The 16,474-nt window shown below is 40.3% G+C and overlaps 1 protein-coding gene across 1 annotated transcript in view; it reads left to right on the top strand.

The window, feature by feature from the left end:
• The first annotated feature begins 508 nt into the window (after positions 1 to 508).
• Positions 509 to 16,474, top strand: part of FAT3 (FAT atypical cadherin 3) — a 699,235-nt gene continuing 683,269 nt past the window's right edge. The window contains exon 1 of the mRNA XM_031960969.1: positions 509 to 901. The gene's annotated coding sequence lies outside the window, so the exon portion shown is untranslated. The remainder of the gene's footprint in view (positions 902 to 16,474) is intronic.

Raw genomic sequence — 16,474 nt, forward strand, 5'->3', positions numbered from 1 at the left:
CTTGGAAAAAATAAGTGCTCTACAAATGTTGACTTTAATGTATTTCTATGCCACAGTGTTTTGATTGGCATCCTCAGGACCTCAAGACTCCTGCTAAAATTAGTCTAGCTTCCAGGTAGTGGGGGTGGAAGGAGGAGGAGATCAGATCCCTCCTGCTTTCTTCCACAGTCCTCCAATAGGCCATCTCTCTCTGTACCCACCTCCCTCCCCCAAACCCCTCCGTTATAGCCCTTCATCCCCAGTCATCCCTGTTAGTGATGCTTCTCCTTCCCTTTTTCCCTTTCACTCTCAGTTTAGGAGGAGGAGACAGCCAGAGAGAGCCGAGAGAGGCGGGAGAGCGAGTGCGGCGGACGGTGTATGCGTGCGGGTCTGATCTTACAGGGAGAGAAAAGAGAGGCAAGAATAGGGGCTGGAGCGGTGGAAGCGGCTGCAAGAACGGCAGCAGCAGTGGCAGCGGCGACAGCAGCAGTCGGAGCAGCAGCCGGAGCAGCAGCAGCAGCAGCAGCAGCAGCAGCAGCAGCAGCAGCAGCAGCAGCAGCAGCAGCCACAGGGAGAGGGAGCTTCTTGTCGAGATTGGGCTCTCCTCCCGGTAGGTTGCGCTGTGATCAGAGCTGCGGGTTGGGATATCGCCCCCCAGTCCCTTCTCCTCCCCTTCCCCTTTCCTTTCTCCTCCTCTTGGCTCCCCTCCCTCCCCTCTACGAGCTCCTGGCAGCGGCCGGAAAGCCGAGCGCCTCTCCTCCCGGCCCCAGTCCTGGTGCATGCTCTGCGCCGGGAGGCTACTGCAGTGGCGGCGGGCGGCAGCGGCCGGGCGCTGGGCTCCCTCTTCCCATGGAGCGCCTCTAGAAGCCACACAACGGGGGAAGCTCGCGGAGGAGTTGCTGATTTGCTGGAGGAGGAAAGGGTGCGTGGGTATTATTATTTTAAAATGTGTATGTATATATGGTTACGCTTTTCGGTTTGGTGCGTGGGATCTTTCCTGCCGGAGCAGAGCTCCAATTGCCCAGTGCAGATCTACTGTGATGGCAAGGCGTGGGGGGCAAGAGCTGGCGAAGCGCGTGGGGGAAACTTTTCACCTTGCAAAGTTGCTTCCCTGTACAGCCCGGAGCCTGAGCTAAGCCAAGCTGCTACCAACGCCACCGCCAATTGAGAAGGATCCTGTTTTTTACCTTCTGAGCAGCTTAAGGCGTTCATATGGGGAAAAGATATTGGCATTTTGGAGTTGCAAAAGTTTTGGGGTTCTAGGCTAGGAAAGGTGAAAACCCCTGGGAGTGGCCCTGGGGATGCTGAGCAGAAACCAGCTGCAGGTGGACTGAAAAGTGCCCCAGCCTGCGTGCCCACGCTTTTGTCGCTGGTTGTCTACTGTGCGCGATTTGGATTTTGAATGCCTATGGATGCAGTGCACTTGGAGGGGACTAGAGGCGCAAGTTTGGTCGCTTCGCAAGGTGCCGCGAGGCAGCAGAGACTGGGCTTGGAGATTCCCGGGGCCCGAAAGGGGCTCTAGCAAACGCTGTCCTGTGTCTCGCACCTTCTTTCTTTCTTTGCCTGCGGTGGTCCTACAACCGGAGGCTCTAAGTAATTGTCCAGGATTGGACTTCTTTGAAGGAGGTACTCTTGCTCCTGGGGATATATGTCTATTCTGGAATAAGGAAGGGAGAAGAAGGTTGTTCTCAGCCTCTTGAGAGAGGAAAGGGGGGATGTGCATCATTTTTGGCGCGCGTGAGGGAATGGTGTTTAATTTTAAAAATAGACCAAGGGCGGTCTGGGACTGTGCCCCGAGTCCTGACTCGCAGAGTCCCCCGCAATGGGTTTGCTTTCTACTTGTTTCCAGCCGTGGCGGTGCGGGAGAGGCGGTTGTGGCTTGCACGCACAGTGCAGGCATGTCTCTTGGGCTATGCGGGGGCACATTTCAGCACTGGCTCATGGGTGGGTGGAGGGCGCTTTATTTTTCCGTAGGAGGTGGGGGACTAAGGTGGACGGTTTCAGAAATCGGAGAAGGAAGGATTGGACTCGTTTCTCCCTGGGGGGAAAAGGGCGTGCAGCCGCTGCCGCTGCCGTTGACGCGGACTCTGTCCAGTGGGGGTCGCCCGGAGAAAGTGCATCTTGCCTGGGATGGGGAGGGGATCTAGAAGACAACCCGGGAGAATGGAGGCGGCGGGGAAAGAGAAGGGAAACTGGGGTAGGTTTAAAAGAACCATCCCTCCTCCCTTTCCCTCTAGTTCTAGCAATCGTTTCAGAGGTAGTTAGAAGCAGGTTAGAATTCGTCTTCTTTGGAAGCAACTTTTATTGTTCACTTTCGGGGGGGGGGGGGCGAGGGGGGCGCCCCCCTCGCGGGGGGGGGGGGGGGGGGGGGGGGGGGGGGGGGGGGGCGGGAAGAGAGGGGGAGATGGAGGGAGAGCAGAAAGCAGGGAAAACCCCGGAGCTGTTACTCTTTTTTGTGCCCTGGGCAGAATTAGAAGTGGAGGGGGAAGGTGGTTCCTTGGAGGAAGCTGGGAGAAAGGAGCTGCCACCGCTGCCGCCGCTGCTTCTGCTTTGGACCCCCGGAGCTGATGCAGAGGGAGAAGGGGAGGATTGGAGGATAGGCTTCGCTTTGCGCCCCTGCCCGCCCCCAAGCGTGGGTGACCACGGTGACACTGCTGGTTCATCAATCCCTGGGGAACAGAGCTGCAGCACCCGCTGCCCTCAGCGTCTCTACTCTCCTTTTCTCGCTCTCTTCATTCCTCTCTTCTCTCCCCCCCCCCCCCCCCCCCCCCCCGTCCACCTACATCTACCGGCTCAGTTCAGAGCTACCAATCTCCTAGTTGGAGTTGCTGGTGATGCTTATTCTGGTGTTTGCATGCCTGCGGGCAGCAGTCGGAGGTGGGGAGAGGGGTTGGAGAGAGGAAGGTGGTGGGTTTGAGACTGAGGAGGCCCTTCCTTAGCTCTCACCATCCTCTTTCTTCCCTTCCCCCTCCCTGCTTCTCCTCTCCCGCCCCTGGGTCTCCGGCGCGTTTGTTTTCCAAGTTGGAACCCACTTCCATTTACAAGTGTCAGACAAACGAGCTTGAACCTCCCCCACTCTCCAACCTGACCAGACAGCAGAGCGGGTGGGAGGGAGCAGGCAGGCTAGTCTTTGCAGAGCTTAGAGCTGCGTGATGATCCCACCGGGGTCTTGACCAGTTCTGGTTTCTATTCGTGCCCCCTTGATAGTTAAAAAAGGGAAGAATCGAATCTCTGCCACTTTCATCCCTCTCTTACTCCCCCTTCCCCCTTCTTCATCTCTTCCTCCTCCAAGCGCGGGCTGCTTTCCTTATCCTCCAGTCCAGTGCATTAATTCTGGGGCCAGAATGCCTGTCTTTTCTAAGGGGAACCTATAGTGGTGGGAGGAAGGGGTGGGGGAGGAGGCTGGTTTGTTCATCACTGTGGATTTGTATCCTCGCTTTGTTGTGAGGATTAGATGCTATGATTGCGTCCTCAACCCCAGTCCAATTAAAATAAATGCACAGAGAACACACGAAAGACTGCAGAATACTTGGCCCCCTTAGCAGGCAGCAAGGCAAGTTCAATCTCTTTGAAAGGGAAGGCAGGCAGGCGGGCGGGCGGGCATCGAGGAACTGAGGACTTGTTCACAGAGGAGCATTCAAATATAGGACCAACCATTCTGTTTAAGGGAGAGGATTTAGTTTCCCTAGTTATGGAAAGGTTCCTTAAATTTTTAGCAAATACTTGAATAATGTTTAGGTTTGTGGCGTGGGAACTATACTCTGAGAGAGAGCTTGTTTGTGTGTGTGTGTGTGTGTGTGTGTGTGTGTGTGTGTATTAATGTTAGGTTTTGCAGAATCCAGGAAATATCATCAATCCTAGTGTCCCATCTTTTTTTTTTCTTTGAGCGAGACTTGATTTTTAAATTGGAGCAGTTGAACAATGAGAAAAGAAGGAGCAGCCAGGAAAGTAGAGCACCATAAAATACAAAGACAAAAAACTTACCTCCCCCCCACCATTTTAGAGTGTTGCTGAGCTCTTTTCTGTGCTTCTCCGTTCCCTCTCCCATCTCAACAACAAAGTCTAACATTTTTTGAAAAAAGCAAAAGTTATCTTTCTGAACTAAGTTAAACTGATAAAATTCCATATATTTTTTAACCATCTGGGAATTTGCTTCTGGAGTGGCTCGAGGGTGGTAGCAGTCAAATTTTTATGTACACTGCTTTGTGATGAAGAAGTTCCCAGGATTGTCCATTTATAATGTTTTCATCTCTAGTGGACACTGAAAAATCCATATGCAAGAAGACTGGTACAGACATCAAATATCAGTCAGATGTTAGATTGGTACTATTTTTTGTCTCTGTAACATAGCAATGAGTGTTTTCTGAAAATGACTTAATATCAATCCTTTTCCCAGTGACTGAGACATTTTTGGGGAATTGTAATAGTCAAGATCCAGCCTGCCTGTTAACTAGCAATTACAGATGTGCTGAGCTATTCAAAAATGGAATGAGTAGCAATAAACAAAGTGGGTGCCCACTGACCTGTATGTTTTATGATTATTTTGCTAGCCTAGTTTTTTTTTTTTTTTTTTTTTTTTTTTTTTTTTTTTTTTTTTTTTTTTTTTGTAAAGTGATCTGTCTTTGGACTGCTCACATAAATGCCTTATGTTGTATCAGGTTATGTTATAATCTTTGCATTCCTCATAAACTTCAGTGTGACTTGCTGTAATCTGGCTGATGAATTATGCCCAATAGAATGAAGTAGGCAATTACCAGCCAGTAGTGAGTATTTAGTCATCCCCCAGCTAAACTGAAGAGGCTCTTGGTTTGCAATATTAGTAGTATAGAACATAAATAGGACAATAGTGACATTATCTTAGGGGCTTGCAGTTAGCTGGGTTCTGCTTTCCTTACCCTGGCTTTGCTCTCCTTGATTTGGGAGGCTGGCTTTTTCTTTTGAGGCTGGCTCTCTTTGAGGAGAAAAGGGAAGGAATGTGGGTGCTTGCTCTCATATTCTTTTCAAGCCATTCCCAGGTCCCTTTTCCTTTTGCTCCTTCATTCAAAGAGAAGAGAGGTATTCTGGTATTGGGAGTGATCCAAAAACAAGTAAACGACCCTTCCTCTTAAGGGTTTCCAGGGAGATGGCCAACAATTGCTTTTCTTTTCCCCTCTCTTGAAAAAATCAAGCTATTATACTAGCTTTAGGTCTGGCTAAGGTCCCTCTGTACTAATAGAAGAAGACTTTGACAGGGAAGAAAACCAACAAAAAGATTGTAACCCTGAAGTTGGCCTAGTCTGGAAAAGACTAATCTGCAGTTCCCCAAAGCAGAACCTGTCCCTCCTGGAGAGGCATGTATGCTGACAGAATAGGGAAACAGATCATCTGTTGGGATCAGGTGGGGCTATCCACCATAATTGATTTTCTTTTGATTGCTGAAAAGGGAGTATTGAAGAATTTTGTTTTTCTTGACTTCTGTGATAAACACCAGGATTAGAATGGAAGAGGGGAAAAATAGTTTGATGGTGGAAATAAAAGGAGCCCTTATTTTTAGCTCAAACTCCTTCCTCTAATTCTGGCAAGGTGAGACAACCATTTCCAAAAGTGTCTGTCCTCCATGTTGCAGAAAGATTTCAATCCTTTCCATGAGATTCAAATCCTAATATACAATGCCATATTCTTGTTTTGAGAACTTATTGTGAGCGCCATACAATTTGCCATTTTATTTCATGCAGTTTTGTTCTTTGGTTTTCTGTTCATTCATTATTCAACAAACATTTATGAGCTGTAGGGGGTTGATTACTTGATCATCTTGAAGAGCCCACAGTGTGGTAAGCCTTCCTTTGGGTCTCTTGATTGTATCTTTCTATGAAGGGTTTAGATTGGAAAGTCTTTGAAGCCAGGGACTGACTGTCTTTTGCCTCTTTTTCTATCACCTGCATTTATTCAGTATCTGATACATAGTAAATGTTTCATGAATGTTTATTGATTGATTATCTGAAGGACTTAGACCTATCCCTTAGTAGTGCATCCTTGAGGATGGGCCAAGTCAGTCAAAAAAGCAGCAAACATTATGAAAGCATCTACAATGTGCTGATCAGCACTGTGTTAAACTATGGTGATACAAAGATAAAAATGCAATAGGCCAGGTGCTCACATTGTTTTGGCAGGAACAACAAATGCACATAATAAGTATATACAAAATAAAAGTACAAATTGATACATTTTGTGGGGCAAGGTCAAGATGTTATTTTAGTGATTACTGATACATTGGTTCCCTAGGACCACTGATAGTACCCATTAACAAACATTTACTAAGTGCCTACAAATATTCCAGGTATTGTGTACCAAACTGACCAGACTGTTTACCTTCCTGCCGGTCTGTAATGGGGTCAAGGAACAAGCAAATCTGTTTAGCTGTTTGTTTTTCAGAAAAAAATAAGATGGGGCAGGATTCCTGCAGTAGGACATTTATGATGGCCATGATAGAAGTCAAACACACTTCCACCAGATCAGGTATACTAGAGATGATGTCTTCTGGGGCAGCAGGAGGGGGATTCAGATTTCTTTGTTAGTATTGAATTAGTTTGTCCCAATCTTATATGTGTCCAAGATCACATTTGGACTTAGGTTTTCCTGAATTCTATCCACTGCACCTTCTAGGTACCCTTCAGGATTCCTAGAGAAATTATAAAAATCAGTATATAACTTGAATGTTATATACTTGTATAATACTTGAATGCCTAGAAAGTCAACAATTTCTAGGCAAAGAGAACCATAAAGAACCATGAACAAGAACTACTCTGATCAACCCTATACGTGAACATTTACATCTGTAAGGCACTGTATTGGATTCTCTGGTGAAGTTATAAAATCCTTGTGTTACAAAATCTAAGTTTTTGTATTCTCTCTCTTCTTTCTCCCCTCCCCCCACAATGTTTAGGATTACCATGTCTTCAATAAAGACTTGTTGATTGATTGTACTCAAGATAATTCCCCAAACAATTCTGAAGGCAATTGTCTTCTTATATTTGGTTTAGCTAAATTAAAACTGCTTCAGACAAATGCCTTCCCTTTTAATGTGCATTTTAATTATATATATATATATATATATACACACATACATATATGTACACACATGTATATATACATACACACATTTTACATACATACATACACACACACACACTTTCCCCCCTCTTTCCCCAAATATGTATAGACATGATTTATTTCTTTTTAAGATTACTGTTAGGAAAGTGCCAACTTTCCACTACAAAAACAAGCTGTGTTTTAATGTTATAGATTAAATGTATTGAGAAGCGTGTATTTGACACCTTTCTAACTGCCTCCAAGACAGTTTCTGCCCAACCAAAATAAGTTATACATTTCATAGTAAGGTTCCAAATGACCTACTGTAGAAGGGGAATGGAGAGGCACACTCAAAAATGACTTAGCTTTAGTTTGCATAAGGATTGAAATGTTTTGATAGGTTTAAACTTTATCAAGTGAATTGGAGAGAAACTTTGGGATAGATTTGCTGGGTGATGATAATCATAGAAGTTGGAGAGAACATTCTGTAATATATGTTCAGACTTTTTTGTATTCAGTGTAGAGGATTTTTCTTTTTCCTGTTTTACCATGAATATATGTGAATATGGAGAAGAGAGGGAGGGGGTGGAATGGAGTGTGATAGACAGTTTTCTACATTCTGTTTCAGAATTCTTATGTGTGTCTGTATTGGGCATGGGGATTGGTACAGGGAGAAGAGCAGAGATAGAAGAAGTATGGTAAAGTGTCTTTGCTTTTAAGTAGCTAGAAGAAATTTGGGTTTTAATTTCACCTCCATTACATAAAAATTATGTAAAAATTATGATCCTTATTTTTCTCTTTTGCAAAATGAACAATTTAGACTAAATGTTCTCTTAAACTCTTCTCTCTTTACATCCTGTGTACTGTTTTTGGTGAACTCCTAATTTCAAAAAAGAGCCTAGAGGAATTTTCTGGAAAAAATAAACAACAGAGGTTAATAAATACTGCCTTTCTTAGCTGTGTTTTGGCCTTGAATGTCACTGTTCATTGATATCTACTATGTGATCATATAGTAGATGTACTAATCAGTAATATGATCTTAGACAAATTGTTTTTGCTTTAATTTAACCATCTGTAAAATGGGGACAGTAATTAAATTTTATGTGATATAAAAAGTTAGCATATGAATCCCTCATGTTATTGGTATGTATATATACCGACACACACACACACACACACACACACACACACAAACATTTGTATGTATATAGTTAGATAGATAGATAGATGGCTATGCTTTCATTTTTGACTAAGTGGGATGAATTCTTTCTGACATTTTTGTAGCACAGTATAAATTCCCTTTAAAACACTATGCTACAAGAATTTCCTCTGTGTCTATTCTTGAAGTGATAGTGCCACTGTTAAATGACCTGGTTAGACCACATTTGAACTATTATGCTCAGTTCTTAGTGAAAGGACTTTGACAAATTGTACTACGTTCAGAGAATGGCAACCAATTGAACAGAGAATGGAAATCATGCCAAATAGTCCAGTTGAAGAACCTAGTATATTGAGTTTGGATCAGAGAAGATCTTGCTGGGAAATGATAAGTATCTTCAAGTATTTGACCTATTTTGTCATATAGAAGAGAATTTAGACTTGTTCACCTTAGCTGCAGGGCTATTTCGTAGGAGGCTGTTCTGGAAGGTATGGGTTCCCCTTGTCTACATCTGAGTAGAAGGGATTTTTCTTTCAGTTAACTACAAGATTCTGTGATTCTGTGACAGTGTTGTTCCCAAACATGAATGTCATCTGTAAGGCACTACTAAATTTAAATCTCTATGGCTGAAGGCAAAACAGATTTGACTCAGAAATCTGGGGAATCCAGTTCCTTTTAGCTTCAGCCTTTCTCCCTCCTTTGTTCTTAAAGTTGCTTCCAACCCCTAGGTGGAGCTGACTTGATGTTAGAAGGAAACATTTATTCTGAGTTTTCACTCTAAATCACTCCATCACCACCTCTGGCCAATAAGCCACTGGGTGCCAGAGAACTGGTGGATAAGTTGGAAGAGTTTTTGTCTTTTCCCAGGACCAGACCTCCCAGGCTTGTCCCCTTCTAATCTCAGATCTCTGAGGCAGCTTTGGAACTGACCTGACCCTTAGGATACTGGGGAAGACCAGACAGCTTACTTAAACTCCATTCAGTACCCAGGACATAGATACTTCATTCCTATAGACCCATTTTGCTTCAAATACTCTTGGTCTCCAGTTATTCTCCTTCTGATGGATTTCTGTTTGCCATATTAACAGTGGCTCCAGGAGTTCCAAGAACAAAATATCCAGTTTCTTGCGGATTCAGGTTTTTTTTTTTTTTTCTCCCTGATTTCCTCAATGATTTTTTTTTTAAACTTTTACTCAGTATCATACCAGGTTACCTTGTTTCTGAGCACCAGAGAAAAGCTGTTTTTGGAAATCTACCCTTTTCTTGTTAATATTTGTTGGTTTACAGGCTGGTTGCAAATTTCATTTTCTCCCCTCTCCCCAACCTTGGAGATGTCAAAGATTAGTCCAGCTGTTGAATGAAGCACAGATATGAAAAGTTAACTAAAAGTTTAATTGTAGCTTCAGGACTAAAACTAAATCAAATTCCAAACAACCTGATGAAAAAAAATCAGCCTCCTTCATACTATTGAAGGTTGACAATGAGCACTCAAGAGCAGCTATTAATATGTTACATTTTGAAATAAACCCTAAGTTATTAATACTACTAAATATCCCTGAATATTACTTAACACTTCTAAATATCTGAGCACTTGCCAGGGTAACGCAGATTAAATTTAGTGACAGATGTGTTTAATGACAGTATAAATGTCAGTTATATGTATCATTAGATAACTTGAGGCATTTTTTTAAAAAGCTGCCTTAGAACACTTGTGGGTGGTATGGAGAGGCTCCTGTGAGAGTGCAAGTATTGATTGGATGAATGTAATGTTATGTTGACTTTTCAAGTTGAAATATGATTAATATTTTGGACATTTGAGGGCTATTTTTAAGACTGTGGTTTGGAATTCTCAGTTTCCTCTTAAGTGGAGGTTAAATAATGGGACTTTCTGCTATGATTGGCGAGATTTTAGGTTGAGCAATGTGTTATATGATTCATGTGGCATGATCCCATGCCAAGTTGGGAGTTTAACTGTTGCTTTATCAATAAAACCTATCTTTCAGATTTTTTTATGGCAGAGACATAGCTGCTCAACCAATGCAAAATTTGAACAAGGCCTATGGAGAGACTGGTGTGGGAGTCTTTCCTAAGATTCATTAAAAATAACAAAAACAAAAAAGAGAGAGACAACTTTTTTTAGGAAGCTGTCCCACACTCCCGCATCTGTTTGGATAGCCTCTCTGGAGAATTTGGTACTTACCCAGTCACATTTTTCTAGCATTTTAGAGTAGTGATTAAATGGAACACTATTTCTGGTATTAAATATAATTAAGAGATTTTGAAGTCTCATGTCTACATAGTCAGATGTAATAGTAAATGTTATAATTAGATGAACCAGGATTTGGATTTATTAACAAGATTTATTAACAGAAGGTCTCTCTTGTGGCATGTTTCACTCATTAAAAGCTCATAGTTCTTGGATCATTTTAGCCATTGAAACCTGCCTATGTTCCAGCTTGTTCTTGATCACTATGGGTTTTTTTCCTCTGGTTTCTTGAAGGAGGAGAGAGAGAGAAGACTAAGAACTTGTATAACATCCACTAAGTACCAGATACTTTATAAATTTTCTCTGATTTTTTTTCACACAACAACTTTAAGAAATTGTTCATGTTATTTTCCTCATTTTTAGTTGAGGAAATAAAGGCAAATACAGGTCAAATGACTTACCTCGGATCCCACAGCTAGGAAGTATGTGAAACTGGATTTGAATTCAGGGCTGCTCCAAGGCTACTGCTTTATCTCTTTAGCCACTTTGCCTGCTTTTTGACCTATTTAGAACTCTGCTGTTTGTTTTGTTTAGGGTTACTCCCACTTAGCTTTGTTCCTTCATCATACTCCATGTTTGACACTTTTAATAGAGTCTGTAGTTCCTGTTAATATATTATAAAGAAATGGTTGATCAGTGCTGTCAGAGACAGTGATTGATCTGATTGCCTTTGGAGAGTGAGGAGCAGGAAGCGAGATGATTTTTTACCTTTTTGGGGTTTTTTGGGGGGAGGGAGGATGGGGTATTTAAAGTAATTTGTGAGGAATTTGTTTCCTAGTTATGCCCATACAATTTTTATCTCTGTATCCTAGGCTCATTTATGTTTTGTAGTGATTTAGTGGGAAAAGTATGGGACCTAGAACTCAAATCCTTCTTCATATATTTGTCATCTGTGTGATTTTGGGCAAATTACTCCACATTTCTGTGCCTCAATTTCATCATTTGTAAATAGGGTTAATAGTAATACCACAAAGCTTATAGGGATGTTTAAAGAGTATATGTAGTGTTTTGCAAAGCTTAAAGTACATAAAATATATATTGTTATTATTTTTATTACTGTTATAACTTTGATCACTATTTTTCCTGTGAAAGCTTTGAGAACCTCAGATCATTTTCAGGGATATATATGTTACCTCAGATTATTTGTGAGAAAAATAACACCACCCATTTATATCGTAGAAAAACCTTGTGGAGTAGGTAGTTAATTCAATGGTTCCATTTTTACAATATGAGCCACTGATAATTTAAATGGCTTGGTAATTGTCAAACTAATTAGAAAATTTGGAACTTGAGTTTAGAACTTCTGATAAGTCTAGTGTGTTTTCTGCTTTGCAACATTGTTGTTTGTATATTAATAGTACATGGAAATAGGACTCATCGGGATAGAGTGGGGATAATTGTAATTAGGAAAGGGGTTTGATATGATTCTTGTAGAATGTAGCATAATGTTTGTAACTGACATTTATATAGTACATTATACATCTTATCTCATTGGAGGTACTACTCCTATTGTACAAAAAAGAATAATGAGGCTTACAGACATTTCATGACTTTCTATTGTCCCATAGAAAATAAATATTAGAGATATAGTGTGAACACACATACAGAGCTTTTGTAAATTTGTATATTGAAGCTTTACTTTTCCTATTGTTATACAGATTGCAAATGTCAGAGGTAGGTTTTGAACCCAGTTCTTAATTCCTGACTTCCAAATTCATGGATATGATACCACCACTAATTCAGAAAGACAAAAATTAGTTGCACATGTTGGGCAGGGAATAGAAAAGAATTTGAAGGACCTGATGAACTACACAGAGAGGACCTTACAGAGGTCAAAAAAGTTTAGGTATTTATTGCTTTCCAAAGTGTATTTGATGATTATAAATACGAAAAGATCTGTGTAAATTGATACTGTAATAATTTGAAAATGTTGAGACAAAGCTAGGCAGGAAAAAAAACCAAGATTTTTTTCATAGACTCCCCAAAGTAATTGTCACTCAGAATTATAGTGTTAAAATGACTTTGGGCTACATGCATCATCAATGACAAATGTTAGTTGGAAAGCCCATTTTATGGGATTTCTTATTTGATCACCTGCGTAAGTTTATTTCTTACTGAGAATTATTTAAGCTAATTTAGCTTCCCATCTTTGAGGTAGCTCTGGATGATCATCCACAGTCCACTGAAACTAAGAACATTGCAAAGATGCTAGCCTTTAGTTATCCAGTAATATTATGGGTATCCAAGATTTTCCTTGTGGAATATAGTAAGAGACAACCACATCAGCATTTAGTACAGTGTTGGGGTGGCTTTTAGACTAAACTAAAGGGATGTATTCACTGTTCTGTCAAAAGTTTGATTTCCCAAATGGTGAGTATACAGTGTCTAGGCACCCCTAGACACGAATTTAGTATCACAGATTTACAGCTGAAAGGGGCTTTAGTCAATGTTTACTCTATCTTATTCCTCCACTTCATTTTACAGATTAGAAAATGTAGATCGAGAGATGGTGTAAAGTGACTTTGTCCAAGGTCACAAAGGTTATAAAAACGACAAGGGTGGGATTTGAACAGAGAACAGAATCTCTGACCCTGTGTTTTCTTTTTCTTTTCTTTTTTTTTTTTAACCTCTACTGCATTATACTGTCATATATTTATGTTTGAATGTAGGTTAGAGAGAAAAACTGTTATGGTGATGATATGGTTTACTGAATACAGCAGGGGTTCAAATGTGCTGTGATATGAGAATGGTGATATCTTTTTCCTTAATCATTTGCTAATACTTTCTGCCATCTTTAAAGTCCTGGATGAATATTGACAATATAGGTCACGGAATTATTGAATTTGAAGTTTGAAAGGGACCAATCCCTACACAAAAGGAATTCCAGCTCTAAGAAATAGATAAGTACTCATCCACCCAAAACTTGGGGACCTCCAACAAGGGAGGTAAATAAGAGAGGAAGTATAGCATGGTGAAGAATGTCTTGGAATCAGGAAAACTTGCTCGCTTCTGATGTGATTTCCTGGGTGACTTTAGGCAAATTTTGTGTCCTAACTACTCTATAGTTTCTTCACTTGTTATAATACTTGTAGTGTCTCTCTTGTAATACTCAAGACATTTGGCAAACCTTAAAGTGACATGTAAATATTAGTTTCAGGTCAAAGTAGTTATAAATGATAAAGCTTTTTTGTCTCTGAAGAATTAGAAATGAGCATCATTCAGAGGTTGAGAAAGAGATATGTGCCTGCTGTAACATAATCATTAATAAACTACAAAGAAAAATAGTATATTATTGGAACAACTATATAGTATAGTGGATAGAGAACTGAAACGAGTCAGGAAGCCTCATGCTCTTGAGCTCAAATATGGCCATAGATATTTACTAACTTTGTGATTGGGGCAAATCATTCAGCTCTGTTTGCCTTGGTTTCCTTATCTGTGAAATGATCCAGAGAAGGAAATAGCAAACTACTCCAGTATCTTTGCTAAGAAAAGCCCCAGAGAGGTCATAAAATGTCAGACATGACTGAAAAATGACAGAATGATAACAGCAACAGCATCAGCAAGGACTAAAAAAAAAAAGATGACAGGGTGGTCTTTTTGAGAGGGAGGAATAGGCATAGTGAAATGTCACAGTGTCTACAGCCCTGATCTTGGAGAGTCAGGAGGTCCTAAGTTCAATTCTGGTTTCAGATATTTATTGGCTGAGTGATCCTGGACAAGTCCCTTAACTATGATTTCCCCTTCCCTCCAAAAAAGGAGAGAGAAGGAGGGGATAATAAATGGATGGAGGCTCATGTGCTCCCATGATGTTCTTAAGAAGTTAGTAATTATAGAGAAAGACTTTCTTTTTTTGTTTGTTTATATGTGTTAGACCTATGGAGGCTTACTGTGCTAGAAACTAAAATTGATAAAATATTATTAGTGATTTATTTAAAAACAATAATAACAAACCATTATATGTTAACATGATTTTTAAGCAGAGATTGCTGTTATAGTGAGGATTTTTTTTTTTAAGGTGAGGATTGTAAGATGGCCACTTAGGGTTGCTTCTAGCTCTAAAATTTTACAAGTAGGGGAAACCTTCCCACCCTCTATCACCTTGCTATTAACTTCAAGAGAGAACTGTCAATCCCCAAAAATGCCCTTAATGAGATAAGAAAGAACAATAACCGAAATTATCTCCTTTTAAGCCTACTGATTGAGCAGCTCTTTCTAGCTCAGTAGTCTTTTGAGAAAGGCTTTCAGTATATATTGAACCCATCTTGCACTGTATAGCTAGACTTGGACAAGTTGCAATATCTGTTATTGGAAGGGATATTCTCATGGATTTTTTTGAGCATGTATGTATTGCATGCATGTAGGCATAAATGTATGATGATGATGATAATTGTAATGCAAAAAAAGGAGAGTTGTTTTGTTTTCTCAGGATTGTTTTATAACTCTGAAAATAATACACAATGGGCAAGTGTTTTAAGAAGTAAAAAAACACTTATCAAATTTAAGTAAGGCATTATTATTTTTATTGTAAAATCAGGACCATGGACTGAGAAGATAATCTAAGGCTAAAATAGATGATGTTGCCAAATGACCATTTAGTCCAGTGGTGTCAAACTCAAGTGGAAACAGGACTGCTCATCCATAAAAAAGGATTCCTGCTAGTTGCAAAATGACTTTGTTTTAAATATATTATTATTTATGTTTTATTGTATTTTACTTATTTTATTAAATATTTCTCAATTATATTTTAACTTGGTATCAACTGCATTGTTAGCTGCATATTTGACACCATTGGGTTAGTTACTTGGATAAATCCTTCATCACTTTGACCACAAAATCCTCGGGTCTGTGGAATTCCTTGAGATTATAAATTCCTTTTATTCCCAAGGTGCTTTTAGCATGCCATTAAGGACCATCTTACTTAGCCTTACTAGGTCCCTCTCAGGAGGATAGGAACAGTAGTATAGGTTTAGCTCTGAGAATGGAGCCATAATTTAAGAGGTTTACCACAATTGCCCTGTTTTTGAATGCATGTTCAAGCAACCCACTTGTACAAGCACACTGGAGTTTAGACACACATGTTTCTGAAAAGTTGCAGTTAAATCTTTTGTTGGGAAATCAAACCTGACTTTAAAATCACTGGGAGAACTGGCTTTTTAAAGGATTGAAAATCTGTTTACAAGATAAAGGATGCTGTTAGAAAAGCTATCATTTTCCAGAAGATAATACCTTTAGAGTTCATAAAGTTCATTCCTTGTAACAGCTTAGCAAGGTAGGTGTTATAGATGTTCCTATATCCATTTTACAGATGAAACAACTTATCCTCAGTCATATTAAGTGATTGGTGACAGATTTGAATCTTTTGATAACAGTCATATTAAGTGATTGGTGACAGATTTGAATTTGAATCACACAGGCCTTCTAACTGTCTGATGTGCCTTTCTGTAAAACAGGGGTGGGGAACCTTTTTTCTGCCAAGGGCCATATTTACAACATCATTCTGGACCATATAAAATTAGCAACTTGTAAAACTCATGCAGTGGGAGGTGGTTGAATCTAGCATTGCCTGTGGTTGATTATGCAGTTGATTTTGCAGGGCTCACTGGCTGGAGATTCCTAGGTGTTGTTGTTATGAAGATCAAATGAGAATTAATTGCAAAGCACTTAGCAAAATGCTTGGAATGTAGTAAGTATTATATAGAGGGTAGTTATTATTATTAATATTGTTATTATCATTAAATAATTGTCCATCCATGGACATAGTTTATTTGTTTTGTAAGTTTGGAGGAAGCTGAGCAGACCATGCAGGTGTGGAGTTTTCAGCAATAAAGAACCTCAAAAAATTCAATAACATTTACTTTATTTTAACATTGTTGAGGAAAAAATGTTTAGAAGCCAATAGTATAGTTTTAGCTCTGTCTTCCAGCTAAAGAATGGAGACATAATTTAAGAGGTTTACCATAATTGCCCTGCTCACAGGGTCAATGAGGCTTCTTGCCCAA

The sequence above is a fragment of the Sarcophilus harrisii genome, chromosome 3, assembly GCF_902635505.1.
Source record: "Sarcophilus harrisii chromosome 3, mSarHar1.11, whole genome shotgun sequence".
Lineage (NCBI taxonomy): Eukaryota > Metazoa > Chordata > Mammalia > Dasyuromorphia > Dasyuridae > Sarcophilus > Sarcophilus harrisii.